Below are 19,106 nucleotides of genomic sequence, written 5' to 3' on the forward strand. Positions count from 1 at the left end.
TGCCACTAGCAAAGAGTGAAGCACAGAACCCAGCAAGGGTTTCTCTGACTCCAAAGCCAATATTCTCCCTCAGTACAGCAGATCCCCAACTTCCTTGGGCCAAAAATCACCTGGGGAGCTTGCTTAATATGCAGATTTCCTGGCTTACTTCCAGAGTCTAATTCAGTAGAGATGGATAGGGTTCGGGGAATTTAGCTGCTTACCAAGGTCCCCGGGGGAGTTGCGAACAGGTGGTCTGAGACCACACCCAGGCACACACTGTTGCCACTCTGCAGAGGACTTCTGCATCTCAGAGCCAAAAATGGCATCTGGAAAGTCAATGAGACTGGAGAAAGATTTTGGAGGGCAATTTTTCTATACAGGATGATTTTATTTTTCAGAGGAGGATGGAGGGAAAGGAAGAATCGAAAGAGAGAGAGAATGGAAGGCCACGAACTGTGAGTTGTATTAGACAGAGGTATGGGGGAGGCCAGGCGAGAGACCTGTTTGAGGGAAGGTGCATTGAAGATAAGAGGAATGTAAAAGGTTTCTGGAAACCACTCAGAGAAAGAAAATGGCTCACTAGCCGAGTTCATCGCCTGCCTGGGGTTTCCAGGATGACTTGCTTCATAGTCAAGTGTAATCCTTGAGAGAAAGAGAATTTCAGTGAACTTGAGGTAAGATCAGTTCTCTGGGGCTTTTTTTTGACGAACTAATCTGAACAAGCTTGGAAAGCACCCAGCGGTGGAGGTTAAATTTCAATCTTTTTGTGCTGTTACATCTTTGTTCCCTTTACCTTCTCCTTGAAATGGAAATGATTGATGCTTAAGTAACTCCAGCTATTGAGTAATGTTTATTCAGACTGCAGGGGAACAAGATAGGGCTTAAAAATAAGGTGGAAATTTTTCCTTTGAAAGGTACAAGTTGAGCCTTTGAGAGTCAAGTGTATTCCCAACTGCACAGTATAATAAAGATAAAGGAGCCAGCAGGCAAAAGGGCTCCCACAGATGATCAATGTACAGTAGTTAAGTGGAGCTCAAATAGTCTCATGAAGCCACCTGAGCTAAAGCCCTGGGTTATAAATATTGACTGGGTCTTGGATTGTTTTGAGAACATCTTACGTCTTTCTGCAAGCCCTTTCAACCCAGTACCTGGAGGGCTTTGTAAATAAGCTTCTAGGGCTCTGAAGAAGTAGACAAATCATGTTCCCATATCCCAAGGTCTCTCTGGATAACGCCAGCCAAACCCTCGCAGGTAAGTGGGGACTGGTAAGGAAAAGCAGACACTCCCCCACCCCACTGGTGATGACAGTCCCTGGAGGGGCCCCAAGGTGCTACCCATCCACTCTCTTGTATGTGGGGGAGTTGTCCTATCAGCTCAAGTTGGTCATGTAATAGTGGCCAATAGGACTCCAACCAATCCAAAACACATGCAAAGATTATTTGATCTTAAAATCTAAAATCATCCAAGCGAAAAACAGAGGAGAGTAATTATTTCTATTTCGCTAGGATACTCTAACAATTGAGTTGGTGATCTTTGAAACTATAAATTGAAGATGGGAGAGAGGGGCTGAGAGTATTCTGTGAAGCAAGAAGAAGTTATGATTTTCTGGGTGCTTTGCAGTGGGTCCATTGACAAGTGTCGGTGGAGCACTGTAAGGAAATGACCCTTCCTTCTCTTGTAGGGAGAAGAATGGGGAATGGAAGGAAGAACTGAGAGTCTTCATAAATGCCCCCCTCCCCCACTCACCAGTGCCTTGGTCCCTGGGTCTGCGGAGGAAGAAAATGGCGTTCTATATGGAGAGGACCACCAACCCATTGCCATCTATTCACACTACACCATGACCAGCGAGGGCTCAGGCCCAGCATGAAAGGGAAGGGAGAACGGAGGAAATTGTCCAGAGCTTCCACGTGGGACTCCAGGGCCAGTTCCCCTAGACAGGGCTGAGGGGGTGGGAAGGACACAAGACCCAGAGTTGGCCTGTGCTTGTGGCTACTTCAGTGTACAGAATATAATCTCCAGAACCCTTCCATCTTTTTATGTGTTTATATTTTTATTCCCTACGTCTTTAATTTTTTTTTTTTTTTTTTTTTTTTGAGATAGGGGCTCGCTCTGTTGTCCAGGCTGGAATGCAGTGAGTGGTGTGATCTTGGCTCACTGCAACCTCCACCTCCTGGGTTCAAGTGATTCTCCTGCCTCAGCCTCCCAAGTAGCTGGGATTATAGGCATGCACCACCAGGCCCGGCTAATTTTTGCATTTTTAGTAGAGATGGGGTTTTGCCGTGTTGGCCAGGCTGGTCTTGAAACCCTGACCTCAGGTGATCCACCCGCCTTGGCTTCCCAAAGTGCTAGGATTACAGGTGTGAGCCATCACACCTGGCCTCTTTTAAAATTTTTAATAAAATGATCTTTGAAAACTCCTAACCATTTCCTTTGAGCAAAGCAACAAGAGACCTTTCCCCTTGCTGGAGCATGCGGCATCAACAGAAGAGAAGAGAGATTTAGGAGGAGAACAAAGCAAGATAACACTGACAAGGCTGAGAAGAAGGGCTGGCGTGGCAATGCTCCTCCACCTCAGCCAGCGGCCCCTGGGACTCATCCCTCTGCGTCCCTCTGAGGTTGTGGGGTTTTTTTCAATATTAAGATATGATTCACACACCACACATTCCATACTTTTAAAGTATATGATTTTAAAAAAAGCAAAGTGTACAATTCAGTGGTTTTTAGTATATTTACAAAGTTGTGCAATCATCACCATTATTTAACCACAAAACAGTTTCATCACCTCAGAAAGAAACCTCATACTCATTAGCCACCAACCCTCCCGCTCCCACTCAATGCCTACATACTCTGCTGCCTCCCAGTAAATTAGATAACCACAGAGCTACTTTCTATCCCCCTGGGCTTACCTATTCTGGGTATTTAATGTAAATAGGATCATATAGTGTTTGGCCACCTGTGACTGTCTTCTTTCCTTTAGCATAATCTTTTCAAGGTTCATCTATGTTGTGGCATAAATCAGTACTTTATTACTTTTTATGGCTAAATAATATTCCTTTCTGTTGTTTTTACTTTGGGGCTATTAGAAGTAACGCTGCTATGAACATCTGTGTACATTTCTGTGCATTTTTTTTTCCAGGGATTTTCACCCCCTCCCTCAAAGCACCCAAGTTTAGGGCATACAAGATGCTAAAAAAGTACACTTGGAAAGATGTATTCTGATCAAGTAGCTAAGGGAAAGGGGAGGACACCTAAATTAATTGAGTACATGTTGTGAGATAGGTGACATACCTCAACATTGTGTGATAACTGTCCCTTTACAAATAAGAAGACTTTTAGAAACAAAAAGAGATAAAAAGTTTGCCCAAGAATACGTAACTGTCATACTAAAAATCTGGGGCAACTTCCTTGGCACCATATACCATCTGCAGATAATTCATTAAGGACAGAAGTCAAAGGTTGAATTAATAGCCTAGATCTCCAGAATCGCTGATTCTGAAGCCAGAAGAAGCTGTTATCTATTGGTATAAAAATCTGAAGCCAAAGATGTAATGTGACTTTCTCAAAATCACACAGGTTGCAAATGGTAGAGCCAGGGCTGTAACCTGGGTCACCACTGGGGAGGAAGGAAAGCTGGATATGCCCTGAGCTATCCAGTAATGACTTCCGTATTTGTCAGAATTTGCTAAGTTATGCTGCAATAACGAAAACCTCCAAATCTTATTGGCTTACAGCAACAACAGCTTCAATCTCATGCATATTGAGAGCTGCAAGGTGAACACGGTGGCTCCACTCCTTAATGTCTTCTCATTCTGGGATACATGCCGGAAAAGTATCTTATAGTTTGGATATTGTATTCCCTTGGGAAAGGGAAAAGCACAAGAGGCAGAGCAAAGCCGTGGAACTGCTCTAAGAGCTGCGCAGACATGACTTCTGTTATATTCACATTCACATTCCATTGGCCAAAGCAAGTCACATGGCCAAGCCTGGCAGTGGGGCAGGAAGCAGCCCCTGCAGTCACAGGCCAATGAATGGGACATGTAATCTTCCTGCAGGGAAGTGAGTAGATGGGAACACTAAAGCAATCAGCCACAGCTTCTACAAGGCAAAGGAATTGTTGCTTGTCATCTGTAAGGCTTTGACTGCTGGCAAACATTCATTCGTTTAACACATTTTTATTAAACATTCACATGCTCTCTACAAGGTGCTGGAGTGCAAAAGCAAGTATGTATTCTGTCCTCATGGAGTTTACTGTTGAAAGGGAAAGGCTGAGATTAATGATAGAGGTACATAAACAATGGTAGGGTGAGGGGAGGGGGGAGGGACAGCATTAGGAGATATACCTAATGCTAAACGACGAGTTAATGGGTGCAGCAAACCAACATGGCACATGGATACATATGTAACAAACCTGCACATTGTGCACATGTACCCTAAAACCTAAAGTATAAAAAAAAACAATGGTAGAATCCTGACAAATGCCACGGAGGAGAGGTGTGTGGTAATCATTTGTGTGTAAAGGTGCGTAGACCTAGTCGAGGAGATCAGAGTTGTCCAGAACCATGGGCACCAACCCAGAGAGAGAAACTGGCTTCCTGGGCCTATGGCGATGCACACCCAACCTGATGGCAGTAATTTTGTATCAGTAACTGGGTGCCCATGAACCTGTCCAACAAAAGTGTGTGGAGATAACAGGAGGGCAGGGCAACAACTAGGTGGAGGATAACAAGAATATAGTTTCACCTTTGCTCTCTAAAACCTACATCTCTGGCTACATGTCAGTTTTGTCATCTGCCAAATGGGTATAATAACACACGGCTGACTCACGTGGCTGTTGTCAGGGCATGGAGATGGAGTCATGACTCCCCCAAAGATGTCTACATCCTAATCCCCAGAACATGTGAATGTGACCTTCCATGGCAAAAGGGACTTTGCAGATATGACTAAGGGAAGGATCCTCAGATGGGAAGATTATCCTGGTGGGCATGATGTAAACACAGGGTCCTTGGAAGACAGAGACAAGAAGGTCAGAGAAGGAGATGTGAGACAGAGTAGAGGTCAGAGTGATTTGAGGGAGGCGATCACCAGCGGAGGAACACAACAGCCTCTAGAAGACAGACAAGTGAAGGAACCCGATTCTCCCCAAGAGGCTCCAGGAGGAATGCAACCTGCCGACACCTGGATTTTAGTGCCCCAGAACTATAAGGCAATAAGTCTGTTGTCTCAAGCCATGACTCTTGCAGTAACTTGTTACATCAGCAATAGAAAACTAATACACAAGATAAAATAAGATCATTGGCGTACACGTTCTCTGAAAAATGAAAAGTGCATCTTGGTGGAGATTGTAAGTGTCCATAGTGAGTGTTCAGAGGCTAGCAGAGACAGGGGAAGCTGCTGCAGAATTGACTCCACAGCCCTGCAGACAGATTTGTCACACTCACTGTCCCTATCCACAGTTTGGTAAAATTCCCAAGGAGTTGAATGCTAGAAATCACCCCTTATGCACCCACTGAGGCCTGTATGCCTGCCTGGTAGAGGGCAAGACCCACCTAGAAGCAGAAACAAAGGGCCGATCCGCTCTCCTCCAGCCTGGAGCCTTTGGCCTCAGCCGATGATTCTTCACCCTGACATCACATTAAAATCACCAGGAGAGCTTTAAAAATCATTCAGTCACTGGGCCTCAACCCCAGTGGTTCAGATTTACTGTGTCTATGGTGTGGCCCAGTCATCAGCATTTTTTAAACGCTCTCTTAGGAGCATCCAATGTGCAACCAGAGCTGGGAGCGGCTGGCCAAGAGGGCCCACCATGCAGGTCTATGGGAGAGTCGTCCCTTCTCACAGCCTTGCTGGTGTCCAATTTCTTCCAGCCCCTGCAGCCTGGCTGGCGTCAGCCTTGCCCACTAAGCCAGCTCCTCCCAGACAGGCAGACTCAACCATAAATTTTAATTCAAACTATTCCTTTTTATTATTTTCAAATGCTCAAGGCCCTAAACATGATGAGAAAGTTGTTCTTACTCTGTGACCCGCAGAGCGGCAAGGTAGAGAGCTTCTCTGCAAGTTCCCTTTAGGGTACATCATATCTCAGCAGCCCTGAGGTCTGACCTGCATGTCTCCTACACACACACACACACACACACACACACACACAAACACACTATTAGACTGGTTATTCTTTACATCTGTGGATACTGCTCTATCCAGGAGTAAGGCCAGTGACTTCGTTCTGCTGAACTCTTTGTGTGGCAGCTCCTTCTCTGGGGCCAAATGGAAAGAAAATCCGGATAATCGTGGATAATGTAAGTGCTGACAGGTACGGGTGCGTGACTCCACCTGTACAGGCCTCCTCCTCTATGAAACACATGTAACTTGTTGCAGCATGAATTACTGCTGCTCGGCGGCATGAGCTCACCTGCATTCCTGGGTTGTTTTGCTTCTTCACAGTGTGTCTGATGCCCGTGTGCCTGAGACGGACTGAGCCCTTTCTGGCTGGCCTCCCACCTAGAATACAAAAAACTGAAGCTGACGCCTTGCTTAGAACCTGGAGGGAATTTCTGGTTTTGCTCCTGCCCTGTCCTCTGTGGCCTGAGCCTGGGAGTGGAAGGGTCCATCCTTCAGGTCACATTGCTCCAGGGAGTGGCCACTTTTGGTCCAGGAGTCCTCAGGAAGTCACACATGGCTCTGGAGAGCTGGGGAAATCGATGCAGTAGGTCTGGATGGGGCCTGAGACTCTGCATTTCTCACAAGCTCCCAGTGATGCTGATGATGTTGCCGCCCCCAGGCCACACTGTGAGGAGCAAGGCCTGGGGTTTCCAACTGGCCCTGGACCTAGATCCAAACCCATCTCTGGCCTTCATGAAAACACTGCTGGTTTTTAGATAGAAAAGCTATAAAGCAAGCCAGGGGTACATTGGAAGGGTGAAACAGCGGTGTGACCCCATCATGGCTGTGACTGATGTGTAGCGATGATGTTGCTAAAAAGCAGTCAGTGGATGAGGCCTCTGTTTTCCTTCCTGTCCCTTCCATTTTCTACTCTGCAGCCTAGAAACAAACAAATGTCTCCTAGCTGGGCTTCTTCAGTAGCTCCCATAGACTGGGAGGTGCTCGCCCAATTGCTCAGGGCAGCATGGAGGGTCTCTCCCTTGAATTATAATCCACTTCTCCAGCCTGGGTCCTGCCCAGCACCTCAGTCCCTCCCCACTAAGTCCGCACCATCTTTCAGGCCTGGCCCCAGGGACACCCTTGCCATCATTGGAGACATGGCTCGGTGGTGGCCTGCTCTGTGAGGCCTCCCTAACTTCAGCTAGAGTTAATCCTTCATTCTCCAGGCCTCTCCACACTCAGTGCCTTCCCCTGCTCTGGGGAATTTTGTACTGCCAAAATTATCTCCCTGCCAGCCTCTGAGCACCTCAAAAATAGCACCTGCCAGGCACATGGTAGGCATTCACTCAATGGCTGTTTAAGATACAAATGTGGAAAGCGTCTGGTCCCTCTCGCTTCACCATGTGCACAGAAGCCATGGTTTCCTAACAATATAACCAAAATGCAGCATGGTTCAGAGCCCAGGGAAGCAGACAGGGCACTTCTCAGTAAAGGAGAGCAAGCAGAACAGAGAATTCTTGATCCAGGATAGGAGGAGATAGATGGAGTTCTCATTCTGTCCCTTGAGTGCTCCTGCTTAATCATCCTTCCCAAAGAAGGAAAGCCAAAATCTGCGGCACCAGCCTCTCTGTGCATGGACCACATGGCTTCCTCGCCAGGTTCTGACCATGAACCTAGCAGGTGAGTGCAGTTTTGAGGGTGGGAGTGCTGAGGATCTCTTTGACAGAGAAGTTTTTTCCTGGAGCCATGTGGCTGGCCCCGGACTGGGGCTGTGGTCCCTGAGAGGCCTTGGTGCTTTTGTGACTGAACAGATTCATGTTCCTTCCATCTCTTTGCAGGTTTCTTTTGGGAGGGGTAGGTCTATGTTAAGAGGTTTACAGGCCTCAGGCACTTGCTTTTGGGGGAACGACTCCCTATTATATGAAACAGATTAAAATATGTCCCTGGCTAACATTAGAACACAGTTTTATGTAATGATTGAAGTAGAGTGACCTCGACTTTCAGAGGTAATACTGTTTTGGAGACATTCACTTTAACATTATTGCAGTTTTGTTTTTTCACTTCCTGTCTCTGAGGAAGGCTTAAACCCTTCTGTAGGGTCTTGGGTTTGATAAACCTAGGCAGACCCCCCTGGCAGCCAGGTGGTGTGAGGGCGGCCCTATTTCCTCCCTTTGTCTTCTTGGACAGATGTTATTGCCCAGCTAATGACCTTTCTTTTTGCCCTCAAGATTCTTCCTTTAAGCTTCCTCCTGTCCAGGAGAGAGAGAGAGAGTTTCCTCTAGGGTAGAGTCACACACTGCAAGCTGGAAACTCATTGACAGCCCAAGCCTTAAGCCACCAGGGAGTCATAAGGACCGAGAAATCAGCTTACAGGTTTGTGCTTTTCCTTGAGAGGAACCCTCAAGGTACAATTATAGTTTCTTCCTTTTAATGTTGCACAAGCCCAAAGCTCTTTCTAGGGCCGTGGCTGCGCTTAGAGGGAAGCTCCTGCTGCCCAGGGTGACTTCTGCCCAGGAGCCATCCCAGCCCTTACCTCTCCCAATCCCCTCTCTCCCCCAGCTGGTATCAGACAGTGCCCTTTAACTCCAGGTGCCTTCAATGCCCAGTCCCTGCCCTGTCAGACGCCCCTGGAAACACACCTGCAGTCCGCAGCCTCCTGACCTGGGCTGGGCAGAGCAGGTGCAAGTGGCTGCAGCCGCCGCCACTCCACATTCCATGGTGTACCTCACCTCCGGGCCGGTCCAGACAAGCACCAACCCCTAGCCAGCTCCGGATGCACATACAGAGGCAGCGAGAGCCGCTCAGGACTCTCTGTCGCCTCAACTGGGCCTAACTGCAGCCTAGATGTGAGTGTCAGGAGGAACCGAGGAGAGCATGTTAACAAGCCAAGAGGCTCCTGCTCTGAATTCTTTGGCAGTCAGGACCGAGCTGAGCGCTGAGCGTGAGGCGAGCAATGGAGACAGTGCAGGGATGGGAGCTAATTAAGCTGTAAGCCATCCCCAGAGCCCTGGTTCATTTGTAATTATGCTCTCTGATCTCAGAATCCCCTCGGGCTCTCGGGAGAACCGGGCAGAAAAGGGGGAGCAGGTGATTGAAAAGTTGATCGGGGCTTTTAGAATGGATTTTCATGAAACTGACATTTACACCACTCTTAGAGAATTTGGCTGCTTGAAAAGAACCATAAACCATGGCTAATTCTGCCACGTGATCCCAGGAGCTCCAATCAGCCGGCCCCAGGGGATAATGCCTCGTTTTGTGTAGGTCAGGAGACCCCTTATGTGGTGTGATTTTTGGAAGGTCCCCCTGCTCCTGCCCACAGCAATGCTTCCCAGCTGAGCTCATTGATGCTGAAATTGAGTAGCCCATTTTGTCCTCTGATTGTGCTTCGACATCACAAAATCCAAACGCTGGGTTTTGCCATGACAGACACATGCCTCCGCAGGCAGGAGTATGATCCAATCTCCAGGATGGGACCTCATTGCTGTATGCCCAACCTGCGTTTTTTTAAGTCGACAAATCAAAACATGACCTAATTTTTCGAACCGATTTTCCAAATGGGTAACCCAACGGCCAGAAAGGATGAGTGACTTAGTCAAGGTCACGTAGGCAGATGTGGCAGACTGGCACCTGCATCCAAGTCCTCTGGCCTCAAATCTAATAGACTCTGCAGTTTTTAAGTAATGGAGTAAAACGAAAAAGCTGGAAAGTCCGAGATTCATCAAATATCACACTAGAGAGACTGGTACTAGGGAAGGTGCCATGTGGAAAGGGTGGGAGCCCTAACTCGGTCCCCATTATCACCTTTGGTCATTTTTTGATTTGTTGACTGTTAGAAAAATACAAGTTGGGGATAGAGCAATGCTCCAAAGGATAAATTACAAGCAGAAACTCTCACGCCGATGGGCTGACATCTGTTAAGCTCATCTTCACGCAGTAATGGACCCTGCTGACAATTGAGTCGTTTCTGGGCAGAGTACCTTCTCTCCCCAAAACCCCGTTCCCCAGACAGTCCCACATAACTGGATAGCGGCAGCTCGTCTATGCTCAGGCTTTGAAGAAAACCAGATAATACAAGGCTCAACCCAGTTTAGGCGGGGGCTATTTCTTTTAAAAACAGAGAAGGAGACAGACAAAATTCCTGCCTGAATCTGTTAGTCCTGTCCCTGTGGCCAAGCCCCAGGAATTCTGCCCTGGCTGGAAAGACTCAGACCTCAGCACTTTTCTGAGCAGTGGGGACTTGGGCCAGAGTCTCCACCTCTGATTCCGGTTCCCAGAATGGCAGCAAGATGTGTCGGGGGGAGCTAGCCTTCCAGGGCCTTCCAAATCTGAGGAATGAGGCTAGGGAATCTTGAGGGTTTTTTTCTATTTTTATTGTAAATAGTGAAATATAAATGATTGTTTCATAGAATTTTAATAAAAATTCAAGAGTTAAGGAACTTAGCCCTGTGCCTGGCAGAGAGTAAGAACCTTAAAAATCTTCATTGTGAAACAATACATTTCTAATTATAGAGGCAGTTCTTTCACTGTAAACAAATTTAGAAAACATGGAAAAGTACAAAGAACAAAACTAAATTCTTCTATAATCCCAACTCCCAGACATGGTACCTTAGTAATATATATAATTTCAGAATTTTTTCTACTCAGAAATTGAATATATCTGGATTATAAACTAAATATATCTGTTTTAGACATCATAAATAAAATATATTAATCACAAAAATGGGACTATGATGTGTATATTGACTGTATTTTCATTTTACATTTCATAAATTTTTCATATTAATAAATATTCATCAATGCATTTTCATGATTGCATAGTGTTTCATTAAATTATAAATGAACATCCTTGCACACAATCATTCACTCATTTGCCTGATAATTTTCTCCACATAAGTTTCCAAAATTGAACTCCCAGCATCAAAGATTTTAGGTGCACACAACCCAACTCCCCTCCCAAACAAGCGTACGAAGTTCCATCATGAGCTCTTCTCTGACACCAAAAATACATATAATTGATCCTCATTGTTCATAAATTCTATGTTGGCAAATTCTTCTACTTGATAAAATTAATTTGTAACCCCCAAATCGAGACTTGCGGCATGTTCACGGTCATTCACAGACAAGTGCGGAGTGATGAACACATATGTGCATGTTCAGCTCTCACACTATGAACAAGTGTCCTTTCATGCTCTGTTTAGTGCAACATTTTTCTCATTTTTGTGCTTTTTTCTTGATGATTTCACTGTTTAAAAAGGCCCCTAGGCACAGTGCTGAAGTGCCGTCTGGTGTTCCTAAGGGCAGGAAGGGTCTTTCCTGCCTTATAGAGAGAGTTTATGTGTTAGATAAGCTTGTTCATGCGTAAGTCATAGTGCCATGGGCACTGAGTTCAATATCAGTGAGTCAACAGTATACATTAAATAAGGGGTCTTTAAACAGAAACACACATAAAACATGGTTATGCAATGATCTGTTGACAAAAATAGTATGATGAGAGGCTCACAGGAACCAAACCTTGTGTTTCCCCTGGGAGCAGTGGGTCAGGATGTGCTAATTCGGTGTTCAGAGTGCCTGTATTGAACATAACCACCACAGATGATGAGAATACTGTATGTGTCTTAGGTGTATGAATCTTTCAGACTGCAGAGGTCTTGCCCATGGATTACAGACCTCCTCTATTCGTGGACATCCTTTCCCAAAAGCTTTCCAGAAAGTCTCTTTGGCAAATAGAATTCAAATTTTATCTTTTAACCCTTAATGCCTGGTACATAGTAAGTGCATAAATATAGTGTGTGTTGAATGAGTGGGAAAATAAATGTTAGAGGTTGTTATACACTTTGGATCCCAGTTCAGCATAATGAATTTCTCGGTTTCTTCTTTCATTAGCCCTGCCTTTGGCTGGGTTCCTCGTAGACATCTTGGAGGCATAAGCACCCAGCTCACATGTCCCCTCCCAGAGAAGCAAACGTCTGATGACTCCCTTGACCTTCACCACCCACTTAATCTAAAGGCCATTGACAGCATTGAGAAAAGCAGTGACGTGGCATGGATAATCACATTTCCCATGTTGAAAAGTAGAAAACAAGGATGTTATCTGATTTATAAATGTATTTATGTGGAAGAAGAAGATTTGCAGAAGAATAACATTTTGTGAAATTATGCAAAGTGAAAGTTATACAAAGTTCAAGTTTCAGTGTTCATAAATAATTTTATTGGAACGTGGCCACACCCACTTATTAGCGATCATCTGTGTCTGATTTGGTGATACTACAGTAGGGCTGAGTGGTCCCTGCAGAGACCAGACAGCCCGAAAAAACCTGAAACATTTACTCTCTGGTCCTTTACAGAAAAAGTTTGCTACTCCTTGGTCTGGAGGTATGAGAAGATATTTGGTCACAATATACTTTTAAGTGTACATATGTGTGCATGCATGGTAATGTGTACCTGCACACCAATGTGTACAAAAATTATTTTGCTTAGAATAGTGATTCCGAAACTATTTGGTCTCAGAGCCCCTTATGAATCCTGAAGATCGCAGAGAACCCAAAAGAGCTTTTTTAAAATAGGGATTCTGTTTATTGCTATTTGCCATATTTAGAAATTAAAACTACGAACATTTAAAATATTTACTTGAGGTCGAGCACGGTGACTCACGCCTGTAATCCCAGTACTTTGGGAGGCCGAGGCAGGCGGATCACCTGACGTCAGGAGTTCGAGACCGGCCTCACCAACATGGAGAAACCCCATCTCTACTAAAAATACAAAATTTGCCAGGAGTGGTGGCACATGCCTGTAATCCCAGCTACTTGGGAGGCTGAGGCAGGAGAATCGCTTGAACCCAGGAGGTGGAGGTTGCAGTGAGCAACGGTGACTCACGCCTGTAATCCCAGTACTTTGGGAGGCCGAGGCAGGCGGATCACCTGAGGTCAGGAGTTCAAGACCGGCCTCACCAACATGGAGAAACCCCATCTCTACTAAAAATACAAAATTTGCCAGGAGTGGTGGCGCATGCCTGTAATCTCAGCTACTTGGGAGGCTGAGGCAGGAGAATCGCTTGAACCCAGGAGATGGAGGTTGCAGTGAGCCAAGATGGCGCCATTGCATTCCAGCCTGGGCAACAAGAGCAAAACTCCATCTCAAAAAAAAAAAAAAAAAAAAAAAAAAAATTTACTTGATAGATCGTTGGGTGAGGGTCTAAAAAATAAAATGTTAATTTATTTAAGATAACATAATAAACCTGTTACATGTTAATATAAATAATGCATTTTGGTGGAAGACAACTATATTTTTCAAAACAAAAATATCAGCTGAGAAGAGTGGGATTGATTTATATATTTGCAAATTTCCTTAAAGTCTGGGTTAAGAGAAGACAGGTGGATGTTCACTCTGTTGTGACGTTACATACACACAGCCACTGGAGCTGGAACTCTGCCGTGCACTTAATGAGGGAATGAGGGTGAAAAAGACAAATAACATCTTAGTAATAATGTGAAAATAGTTTTGACCTAGTAAACCCTCTGAAAGTTTCTTGGAGAACCCTAGAGGTAACAGAGCCATACTTTGAGAACCACTGGTTTAGAAACACAGGATCCAAAACATTCATAGGGCTGGGCATGGTGGCTCACGCCTGTAATCCCAGCACTTTGGGAGGCTGAGGCGGGTGAATCACCTGAGGTAAGGAGTTCAAGACTAGCCTGGCCAACACAGTGAAACCCTGTCTCTAGTAAAAATGCAAAAATTAGCTCGGCATGGTGGCCAGGCACCTGTAATCCCAGCTACTTGGGAGGCTGAGACAGGAAAATCAATTGAACCCGGGAAGTGGAGGTTGCAGTGAGTGGAGATTGTGCCACTGCATTCCAGCCTGGGCGACAAGAGTGAAACTGTGTCTCAAAAAATAAATAAAAATAAAACATTCGTAGGGCGAAGCCTCTAAGAGATTGCTGACTAGCCTGGGGCAAAGATGGCCTCTCCTGCCTCTGCTTCCGGGAAGATAACCAGAGAGTCAGAGATGGAAGAGGTTAGAACACCACCAGCCATTCCCTCATTTGTTGCGCAAACCTAGGGTGGGGCCAGTGGCTCCCCTGCAGTCTTGGCAACCAAAGGCTTTGGGGACAAGGTTAAGGAGTGGCAGTTTTTCCCAGATCCAAGTCTTTCTCCAAATCTCATTTGCCTTCTAGTTCCTCTTCTTCCCTCCACCCTCGCCCATAAGATTAGGAAGAGAAGCTACCATTGACATGTCACCTTATATGTCCTTGAGAAGAATCAGAGCTGTTCTCATTGGCATTGCACATGGCCACATCTGTCTGAAACCCTCCCACTTGCTGGAGTAGCATGTCCCCTGGACCAACTGCCCCCCCAGGGCTCCCCTTGCTGCCACAGTGCACCAATGCCCTTGGCATCATTCAGGTGCAGTTATGTTCTCTCCCAGGGAAACCTAAGATTCAGTCTAACTATTCCTATGCCAGCTTTAGCTCTTTTTATGTTTTAATTGTTGTAGCTACTCTGTTAAAGCAGAAGGGCAGTCTGTTTACTCATCCTGAGCATGAAACTCAGCCAAAAAAGTACTCTGAGCACAGTGATGAGGCCTATGACGTGCTTGAAGCATGACTAGCTCCATCCAATATGGCAGACTTCTGATAAGAGTTAATAGTTGATGTTCATTGTCTGCTCACTGAGTAGCAGGCACTGTTTCAAGCAGACTACAAATTATATACTCTGATACCTGCTTTCCTGCTTTTCTTTAATTAAAGAACCATGGTTTTAAGCTAGGCATGTGGCTTCCCAGTATAGAGACCACATTTACAAGCCTACAAGCCTCTCTCATTTAGGGGCAGCCATGGGACCAAGTTCCAGTCAATGAGATGTACAGAATGAGCCCTTTGCCTTGTATTTCTCTCTTATTCCTTCGTGCTAGCTGGAGTGAAGATCTGATGGCTGGAACTCCAGTTGCCATCTTAGATCATTAAGTGGAAGCGACTTGTTGAAGATGGTGGAGCAGCAACAACTTAGAAGGAGTCTGGGTCTCTGACACCATGGACTACATACCGTTGCCTAGGTTTGGTCTTTCTTTGGGGGTAAGAGAAATAAATCTTTCTTTTTCTAAGCCACCGTATTATAGACTGAATGATTATGTCTCCCAAAATTCATATGTTAAAACCCTAAACCCCAACATGATGGTATTTGGAGGTGAGCTTTTGGAAGGTCATTAGGTTTGGATAAGGTCATAGAGTGGAGACCCCATCATGGGATTACTGGCCTCATAAGAAGAGGAAGAAAAATTAGAGTACTCTCTTTCCACCATGTGAGAAGTCTGCAAGCCAGGAGGAGGGTCCTCACCAGGAACTAAATCTGCTGGGAACTTGATCTTGTACTTCCCAGCCTCCAGAACTGTGAGAAATAAATATTGGTTGTTTAAACCACCCAGTCTATGATATTTTGTTATAGAAGCCCATGGTGACTCAGATACATTGTTATTTGAGGTATGCTATTACAACAGCCAAACATACTCCTAATGCAGAGTTACTGCTTTTAATTGCCATAACAATAATATGACATCAATATTTTTCAAATGAGGAAACTGAGGCACATAGAGATTATATAACTAACTCAAGGTCATACATCTGAAGAGGGGTGCAACCAAGATTCTAACTCAGGCAGAGTTCAAGAATATACTTTTTTTTTTTTTTGAACAGAGTCTCATTCCATCACCCAGGCTGAAGTGCAGTGGCATGATCCTGGCTCACTGCAATCTCTGCCTCCTGGGTTCAAGGAATTCTCATGTCTCAGCCTCCCAAGTAGCTGGGATGACAGGCATAAACCACCAAGCCTAGCTAATTTTTGAATTTTTTAGTAGAGACAGAGTTTCACCATGTTGGCCAGGCTGGTCTCGAACTCCTGACCTCAAGTGATCTGCTCACCTTGGCCTCCCAAAGTGCTGGGATTATAGGCATGAGCCACCGCACCTGGCCAAAATGCACTTTTAACAACTACATTTCCCTGCCTAATATTTTCGTATATAATTGACCTTCCTTTGGGGGCTGATTTTCTGGCCTCTGACTTAGTTTATGAAAATCTCCTATTATTTGATATCGGCTTCTAGTATAGAGCCATTGGGTTGCCAGCTACAAAATGCGCAGATTAAAAACTCCCATTTATTATATTCTCAACTCATCTGAACTTTATAAATACGTGGACGCACACACACACACTCACACAAGTGATGTTTACATATTCTCAGAATGCCAAATGTTCACCTAGCTCATCAGATATTGGCTTTTAGACTCTCTACACATGATCATAATCCTGAACCCACAAATATATCCCATAATAACAATCATATCAAATATTTATTGTGTCCAAAGGAAATGTCCTTTATTGGCCATTGAGAGTCTCATTTTAAGTTTTCCTAAAACAAAAGTTAGGTGGAATTTTTCCCACTAGCCAAGTAGCTTCTCACACCTGGACCAGCTGAGTGGTGTGCTTTGTAGATAGGACCACTCAGCTAGCCTCTTATGAGACCCTTGCCAACTCCTGCTCCTGCTCTTTAGTTGTGGACCATGTGCATTAGTCAGGCTAGCTGAGGCTATACTGCAAGAACTACTTACCCGTAAAACTTTAGTGTCTTAATGTAACCCAGTATGGGTTGGCCAGGGGCTGCGGGATATTCAAGGGAGCTAGTGCTCTACATAGCCACTTAAAGAGCCAGACTAATGGTGATTCCTGCATCTTGTGGCTATGTTCTTGGGAACATATGACCTCTGTGATTACCACAGAAGAAGAGAACCCTTGGATATCCCAACCCAACCTGGAATCATGCATCAACCTGGAAGTTTCTTGGAGAACCCTAGAGGTTCCATGTATCATTTTCTTTCTCAGCTCATTGGCCAGAACTAGTCACACAGCCCTACCTTCTGCAAGGAGGCTGGCGAATATGCTCAGAAAAGGGGATATGGTATTTGTTGAGCAGGAAATGTCTCCACCATCCCATCTAAGCATCAATAAGTCTACAATCATGAGTCTTACTAAAAGATTGTTTTAGTTTTGGGGACACTGAGGGGAAATTCTGAGCTTTAACTAATGAGAAAGTACAGATGCATAAGGACTTTTATGTGCACCTCTATCCTAGTGGCAGAATAGGTTAGGACCTTGGTAAATATTTGATGATTGTGCATAATTGGTCAAGTGGGGTCTAAGAACTAAAAGAGGATGCTTAGTGGCTTGAGCAGAAATAAGCCAGCTAAGGTTTATTTGGGTCTGCCTTAAGACCATGAAGAACCCTGGAGTAGCATTCATGGTTCCCACCCCTCCCCTCTATGAGCCCTGTCAACAAGGATGGCAGGAAATAGATTTATGAAGTTTAGAAAGAGATAAACTAAAAAGTGTGTATCAAGAGAAATGTACATTTGTATTCATACCCCGAGTCCTCCAGTTTAAACACATTAGAATTTCTGTAAGTGGTTTTGATGAGAAAGGGTCACCTTCTCTTTTGATAGTTGGCCAAGTCCAACTAATGCCTAAGGACCTAGTTGAACCAGGGGCTGGCTTAGCTGTATCAATCAGTCACTCAGATATTTACTTTGTCTCTATCATGTGCCTGATACAATGCAAAATATTTTGATGGTTACCAAAGAAAAGTACAATGTGGCTACAAGGCAATGAGACAGGTTTCATAGCAAAACATGGCACTTTTGTAATATGTAGTCCAGAACAACTTGTCTTTCACAGTAGTCCCCTTAGAAGGCTGTGCTTTTATTTCTAAGATGTAGCTGAGAAGGGCTCCTCCATCCTCTTGGAAATGTCTTCGGGTCCCTGGTCAGGTCTCAGCTGGCTGTTACCATTGTAATATTTCCTATTCCGGATCCATTGTCATCCTGCAGAGTTATCTGCATTGTTTGCTGGAGTCGGCTTTCAATATCTTTTGTCTGTTCTCACAAATCAAATATATGCCCAACAGTGGAAAGGTAGCCACACCCACCAAATAGCTAGAAAAATGTCCAGTAGCCTTGAAAGGCAAATCCCAAAGTATATTTTTAAACTCTCTGGCAGATTATATTTTCCAAAACAACACTTCTCATCCTACATGATTTTTGAGAAACTTACCATTCACTCATTGAGAGATGGAGTGTAATTCCTCTCCCCTTAAAACAGGATGGGCTTCTGACTCACGTGTACCCAATAGAATGCAGTGGAAGTAATGTTGTCAGACTTCAGTAGCCAGATCATAAAGCAATTCAGCTCTGCCGTGGCAACAGAAAACTAACTGGAGCCCTGAGAATCACTCTGACTGTTCTGACTGCCATGTTGTGAGGAAGCCCAAGCTATCCTACATGCAGAAGCCACGTGACAACAAAGGGTGAGAGATTCCCAGTCAACCCCCAGCTGCTCACACTCCCCCTCTCCCAGCTCCAGCCACACTGTCTGACTATAACCGCATAAGAGACCCAGGACCATTTAACCAAGCCCCTCTCAATTTCCTGTCCCACAGAAACTGGGAGAGACAATAAAATGTTGTTTTAAGCATAGCCATTGGCATGCTGGATTTTTCTCCGTGGAAAAAAAAAAAGCCACCCTGATTTGTAGCGTTCGGCTATTTCTGTGGTGTAAAACTCCTACAATGGCCAATCTTAAGCTACTAATGTGATAACAAGAGTTGGGAAGAGATGCACACAATTGGTTCTCACAAGTAGTATGCACGGGCTCCTGCACACCCCTGTATACAGCACTAGAGTAAATCTTTAAAAGGGACAGCTCTGAAGGCCAATTTTCCTCCTGAGCATGTTTTAAAGTTCTTTTTCCAGTTTGTGTGACAGAGTCCAGAGCCAGGAAGCATTGGGGTTGGTGGAGTCTATCTGCGCCTATCTTTGGCCAAGACACAGAATCATAGTAGACAGCACACAGAAACATCTACCCAACCCTAAGCCACCCCTAATTTGACAGTATCTTCCACAATACACAAAAAGGTAGGGGAGCAAGACCTGCACCTGCAGAGAGGTAGATACACAGATGGCTGTGGGCAAGAGAGGCCACAGCTC

The 19,106-nt window shown here is 45.0% G+C and overlaps 1 long non-coding RNA gene across 2 annotated transcripts in view; it reads right to left on the reverse strand.

The window, feature by feature from the left end:
• Positions 1-18,247, reverse strand: part of LOC129465240 (uncharacterized) — a 111,072-nt gene extending 92,825 nt beyond the window's left edge. For both annotated transcript variants that reach the window (XR_010117522.1, XR_010117523.1), the window contains exon 1: positions 18,175-18,247. This is a non-coding gene — a long non-coding RNA (uncharacterized lncRNA). The remainder of the gene's footprint in view (positions 1-18,174) is intronic.
• Positions 18,248-19,106: the final 859 nt, after the last annotated feature.

This window comes from Symphalangus syndactylus, chromosome 2 (genome assembly GCF_028878055.3).
Source record: "Symphalangus syndactylus isolate Jambi chromosome 2, NHGRI_mSymSyn1-v2.1_pri, whole genome shotgun sequence".
Classification (NCBI taxonomy): domain Eukaryota; kingdom Metazoa; phylum Chordata; class Mammalia; order Primates; family Hylobatidae; genus Symphalangus; species Symphalangus syndactylus.